The 6,698-nt window shown below is 33.1% G+C and overlaps 1 pseudogene across 1 annotated transcript; it reads left to right on the top strand.

The window, feature by feature from the left end:
• The first annotated feature begins 1,308 nt into the window (after window positions 1–1,308).
• On the top strand, window positions 1,309–3,774 carry LOC143569177 (heat stress transcription factor C-1 pseudogene; annotated as a pseudogene). Its single transcript, XR_013141689.1, has 2 exons — window positions 1,309–1,515; window positions 3,115–3,774. The product of XR_013141689.1 is annotated as a heat stress transcription factor C-1 pseudogene (transcript).
• Window positions 3,775–6,698: the final 2,924 nt, after the last annotated feature.

The following is a 6,698-nucleotide window of genomic DNA, read 5'->3' as shown; positions in this document are numbered from 1 at the left end:
ACTTTTATGGTATATATTATTATTTTTTGTCGTGAGTCATTGATTGCAATTTGTCACAAAATGTTTTTTGTTTTATCACTATGTATAACATACATAGAACTAGATAATACGACAGACTCAAATTATGTTGGTTACTAACCAATAATCATTTATATATGCTTTCAAACAATGTCAATATGCTTTCAAACAATGTCGAACCTTGAATGAAAATGCGTAAATCCGATAATCGAACCAGATATATTCATACGGTAATTGAATGATAAACAATGTAACTCGAATCAAATAATCGAACTGGGGTAAATTCTGACCGGGTAAAAGATAAACAAATGAAAATTTCAAGTTTTAGAAAATAAGGGTAAAATGACCATTAATTAGATTGTTTTCATTAAATTATGTATATTCGATATTCTAATCATTTTATAAAGGCATATATGATATTTTTCAAGTTTGTAACGGCAAAACTATTTTTTTTAACAGCCAACGAATTTTTCAAATGGGCTAATGGCTAAATTCACCATATCGAAATGCACTTGCCTTTCGATCCAGGAAAAACCCTTACCTAAAGCCAACGCCCATAAACACTTGCCCTAAGACACAACAATGCGATGAAAAGTTCATTTGGTTCAAAGATCCAACCAGTGAACATCGTTTACACGCCTAATCTCCCATCATCACCTGATGCTGCCTAAACTAAATGATGGGGACAGGAATCGAACATTGGTCACATGAAACACTATATCTTTCCCTTACCACTCTACTAGGGATGAGATCAGTAACGTATTGGGACCGACCATCAAAAATACCGGTATCGAAAATCGTAATCTTTTGTACTGGTACTGGTACCGAAATGTCCGGTTCGGTACCGGTATTTCATGCGAAATTCAAAAATACCGGTACAGAAAACTCAAAACTTGGTAACGAGTTGGTACCGACAGTACCAACCACCGAAAATACCGATATCGAAAATCGTAAAATATTGGTACCGAATTGTTCGGTTCGATTACTGTATTTCATGCAAAACTAGGAAAATACCGGTACAGAAAACTCAAAACTTAGTACCGAATCGACACCGACAATACCGAAACCAATCTATACCCGTACCGAAAACGTTCTTCCCTACACTCCACCAAAACTTTTTATTACAAAACTATAAACCATATAAGTTTTCTAAATGCATGTTTTGCCAAATAATATATATCCATATATTATTATCCCACCACTACTTCTTCTTCTTCATTGAATCACTTTCATCAAAATCAAACTTATACAAAACTAACCAGAATCCATCCATGAACTGTTTATGAACCCATGGACTCGACCGAAGTAATTATCGCGCCGTTCGTTATGAAAACGTACCAGATGGTTAATGATTCCTCACTGGATAACTTAATCCGCTGGGGCACCTCCAACAACAGCTTCGTTGTCGTCGACTCGCTCGGCTTCTCGCAACGCCTGTTGCCTGCATATTTCAAACACAGCAATTTCTCTAGCTTCATCCGCCAGCTTAATACTTACGTAAGCAAATTCGAATTATTTATCTCATTAATTTTGAGTTTTATTTCCTAATCGAATGCTTACGTAAGCAAATTACTCCGTTCATAATTGCTCCGTAATTTGAATTATTTGTTAATTTTGAGTTTAATTTGTGAATTGAATGCTTACGTAAGCAAATTACTCCGTTCATAATCGCCCGTAAGTCGAATTATTTGTTAATTTTTGAGTTTAATTTGTAAATCGGATGCTTACGTAAGCAAACTCCGTTGATGATAGATTAATTTTGTGGTGTGAATTAGGTTTTATTAGTCACCTGAATGCTGACGTAAGCAATCTCCGTTCATAACAGTTCCGTAATTCGAATTATTTGCTAATATTGTATTTTATTCGTTAATCGAATGCTTACGTAAGCGAAAGTCGTTGATGATATATGGATTGATTTCTGCATTTGTGGTGTAAATTAGGTTTTATTCGTCAATTGAATAATGCTTGCGTCAGCAGAGTCCGTTCATAACAGCTCCGTAATTCGAATTATTTTATTAATTTTGAGTTTAATTCGTTAACCGAATAATGCTGACGTAAGCGAAACTCGTTGATTATCGACAAGTTTTTCCGATTGATTTCTGCGTTTTGTGGTGTAAATTAGGCTTTATTCGTTAATTGAGTAATGCTTACGTCAGCAAAATCCGTTCGTATAATATCACTGATTCGAATATTCTGATCAGTTTCTGCATTTAAGCTGTAATTTGCTAATTCAATGCTTACGCAAGCAAAAACCGTGTGATTATCACAAATTTTCCGATTGATTTCTGTGTGTTTGTGATGTAAATTATGTTATTATTCAACTGAATGCTGACGTAAGCAAACTCCGTTGATAATCGATCGGAATTTCATTACACATCAAACGATTTACAATGAAGTGGCAGGTAATCAACTGAATGATGATGTAAGCAAAATCCGTTGATTATCGATCCGCAATACGAACTTTCCGATTGATTTCTGCTTCTGTGGTGTAAATTAAGTTGTTATTCATCAACTGGATGCTTACGTAAGCAAAATCCGATGATATTATTAGAGATTGGTTTTTGCATTTGTGTTATGTTATAAATTAAGTTATTATTCATCACCTGAATACTGACGTCAGCAAAATCCGTCGACGGCGCATCTCGAATTCTCGGCTGTTGTGTTTGGCGAAACTTGTATTGTGGCCCGGGGGCTGTGTTCGTCCGAAAGTATTTATTTATATATTTATGCGTAGTGTATATTTACCCGTTTTCGGCTGAAAATTCTAAGCATGGTGACCCCGGTTTATGAAATTTTGTATAAATTTACCCGTTTTCAGCTGAAAATTCTGAGCATGGTGACCCTGGTTTATGAAATTTTGTATAAATTTACCCGTTTTCAGCTGAAAATTCTGAGCATGGTGACCCTGGTTTATGAAATTTTGTATACGTAGTGTAAATTTACCTGTTTTCAGCCAAGTATTCTGAGCCTGGTGACCCCGGTTTATGAAAGTTTTATTATACATGCTAAGTCCGGTCAACGGCCGTTTTCGTTCGAGCTTCGCCACTGTTCATGAGCATATTTCTGACTGATTTATGTGTTTGTGATGTAACGCAGGGTTTCCGAAAGGTGGATCCGGATCGTTGGGAGTTTGCGAACGAGTGGTTTTTGCGAGGTCAGATTCATCTATTGAAGAACATTGGGAGAAAGAGGCAAATTAATAGCAATAACAATAATAATATGAATAACAATAAAGGAAAATACTCAATGAACAATAATAATAATATGAATGATGAAGATGAAGATGAGGATGAGATGGTGATGGCAATGGAGATTGCGCGGTTGAAAAAGGAGCAGAAGGTTCCCGAACAAGAGCTCATGGTGATGAACCGGCGATTGGAGGTCACAGAGCGGCGTCCGGAGCAAATGATGGCATTGTTGTGTAAAGTGGCCGAAGATCCATATATTTTACAACGAATGATGCTTGAGAAATTTAAAAAGAAGCAACGGCGGTTGATCACGCTGTTTTCGTTGAGTAATGGAATGCCTGTTGTTAAGCGTGAACAAAAAGTTGTCGTTTCGTCACCGGATGGGTATTATGGAATGTGGAATAATGATGGTTTGATGATGGAATCAGAGCCAATGAACGGGGTTAATATGTATGGAAATAATAATAATGACGACGGCGGTGTAAATTACTTCCGGCCGGGGTCGTCTGAGCCGGATGTTGATCCATCACCGCCGTATCCATTTTCTCTCCTCGGCGGGGGGTTTTAAATTCAACAAATTTGTTATTTTTGAGTGATTAGTATTTAGTGATCTGAATTATCATTTATAGCATTTTGTATAATGAATTAAAAAAATAGTAAAAAAACGAAAAAAATGAGCTCAGTTATTTTATCAACTTATCGTAGCTTATTTGTTTGGTCTAGGGCGTACTCAACTTATAACTGATTTAAAGTAAATAATCGTGATAACGCTGTAAGTGTATAATATATTTATACACAGTGTGTATAAAGATAATGGAAGTTAGAAAAAGAGTGTTGACGAATGGTTACGTAATCGATTTATGTATTACATTTAAATGTTAAAACAAAAATGTATAAATGTTTGTTTTTAATTTAGAATTGTATTTGTGTTATTTTATAGTTATAACAAATTTATTAAATTATATTACTTATACATATACAGGATTATGTTATAATAAGAAATATAGTTTTTATAGGAAGGATAAGAAGTAATCTTGACCATTGATTTTGAATATGGAGGGTTGAGATTAGTTTAGGTGGAAATCATGTGTGAAAGTAAGGGGAAGGACATAAAAGGAATAACACATTTGTTGACTTTCTCTCTCCATATGCATGGCACATGCCAAATTCCCCCATCATTTTAAAATGTCCATAACTTTTTTACGACATTTTTATTGAAAAACAAATTCACTATAATAACGAGTGTCTTTTTATATTTTATATGAGTACCATATTGTTATATAAAAATTTAAAAAAAATTAGTGGGTTTTTTACGTATTGTGTTTTACAAAATTGTGTTATACAATTGTATTTATCATTGATTTTTTTACATTGTGTCATACAATTGTGTTTTTTATTGTGTTTTTTAATTTGTATTTTTCATTGTGTTTTTTACGGCGGCCGTTTTCCGATGTCTTTTTTTCGGCGAAATTTCTCGAGGATTGTTTTCCGGTGACTTTCCGACAACTTTTCTGGTGAAATTTTCTGGCGAAATTTCCATAGACTTTTCCGGCGAGGTGGCGGCGGTGGGTGACGGTTGTGGTGGCGGTGTGAGGTGGAGTGGTGGTGGTTGTAGGAGACGAGTGAAGATGTAAGTGGGTTTTTGAAATTAATTTAAGTGTGTTTTAAGATTAAAGTAAATGGGTTTTGCTATTAAAGTGTTAAGACTAAAATACTCTCCTTCTTAACCTTCTTAAAAAAATTAAACTTCTTATTTGAACCTGACCTTACATATACATATACATATACATTTTACAATAAATAATACTAAAAGTAAAATGTTTAACTTTTTATTTGAATTTATAGATAAAAAGAGTTGTCATCAGATTTTTTTTATATGATATTTTGAAGATAGAATTTATTTTACAAAACAGGCACATAAATATGGTCCCCTACCAGATAACATCAACACCGATAATAATATTATTTAGTGAAAAAAGAACAATGAATTTGACATCACAACCATTTAGCTTTCGCTTTCTATCTGAGTCTTTGTCTTTTACTGATTGCATATTGTAATTTGTCAATATATGAGTAAAATGGTCTTACAATTGCACCAAATAATATAAAATGGTTTTTCCTTGTTTTTATTTAAAAAAAAACCCTTCAACTTTTAATAATATATTATAAGCTCGTAACGAACACAGTTGAAATAAGATTAAAAAACTAGGGTTTTAATAGGCGTTGCTAAATCACCAACGTAAGATACCTAACGATGGCAAAAGATTATAGTTTTATAATATTTAATGAGTTCTACTCTCATTGACGGATCCGTTCATCAATGAAATTACTTTGACACGTAATGTTTCTATCGTTGATACATTTTGACATCTTATATACATAACTTGATAGCAATGTAAACATTATTATTATTTAAATTGTTATAAAGAGTTTTTAAGTTAAAAGGTAAAATATTGAAACAACTAAATTAGCAAATAATCTGCAATATAAATGAGCCGAGCTTGAGTTTGAACAAATAAAAAAAATCTAGTTGAACTTGAGCCGAGCTCGAGTTTGAACAATTTCTCACAAGTGAATGATCAAGCATTGGATGGATATAAACCTTGAAACAAGCTGAGTTTAAGTGAACCATGTTAAGTTAAAGAAGCTTGAACTCGAATTTGTCTTGCTTGTTTACAACTATAAGTTGAATTGCATAAGTTATTACTTCTGGTTTAATTTGAGTATTAATGTATTATGAAGAGGCAAATTTAATAGCTTAATTTTTAGAAAGTGAAAGGCAATTATATAAAAGAAAACAATTATAGATAAGAAAAAGGTTTTCCTTTAGGTGGGAAATTAAAAAAAAATATTTTGGGTAGGCAGCGGTTATTGGCCAAAAATGGAAGTCAACCTCAACCAGGTAGACAAAATAAACAACTGTAGTCTTACCATAAATGAAATGGATGCAACCTTGTTATGTTATCCATCTACGATCCATTTATGGTTTGGACTTATTAAAAAAACTTATCTAAAAAAATTATAATACAAATAGTTATATTCATTGAAAGATAATGTTTACATCAATATTGAAGACAAACAGGTGACAAGCTGCGCCGTTAAGCTTTTTTCGATGACAAAACGTAGCCCAATCATCAATTCGTATTGATGGTTCAACCAATTGACACCATAACCAACCTGCCCGATTGAAGACATTATAAGTACTCAATTGTACTGGTTTTATAGATTTCTATATTTAATTGGCCAGTTTGATATGATTATAAAACGCTGAAAATAGCATTTTTCATAAAGAACAATTTAGTTTGTTTTAATCTTCATATATATGTACCCAATTTTAGTTTTAAGAATTATATCATATCTTTTAATAATTCTAAACAAACAAACAAACAAACCGAGTAATATTTCACTCATAAGGTTATGTATGGGAAGATATCGAAGTATTTTCTTTATCCCATGGAATAGAAGGCATGCTCCCAACAGGATTCACATATA

The sequence above is a fragment of the Bidens hawaiensis genome, unplaced genomic scaffold (assembly GCF_021521415.1).
Source record: "Bidens hawaiensis isolate Kalapana, Puna unplaced genomic scaffold, B.hawaiensis_p1.1 tig00024419_1, whole genome shotgun sequence".
NCBI lineage: Eukaryota > Viridiplantae > Streptophyta > Magnoliopsida > Asterales > Asteraceae > Bidens > Bidens hawaiensis.
The sequence above is the reverse complement of the archived record's forward strand: the minus strand, read 5'-3'. Positions and strand labels throughout refer to the sequence as shown.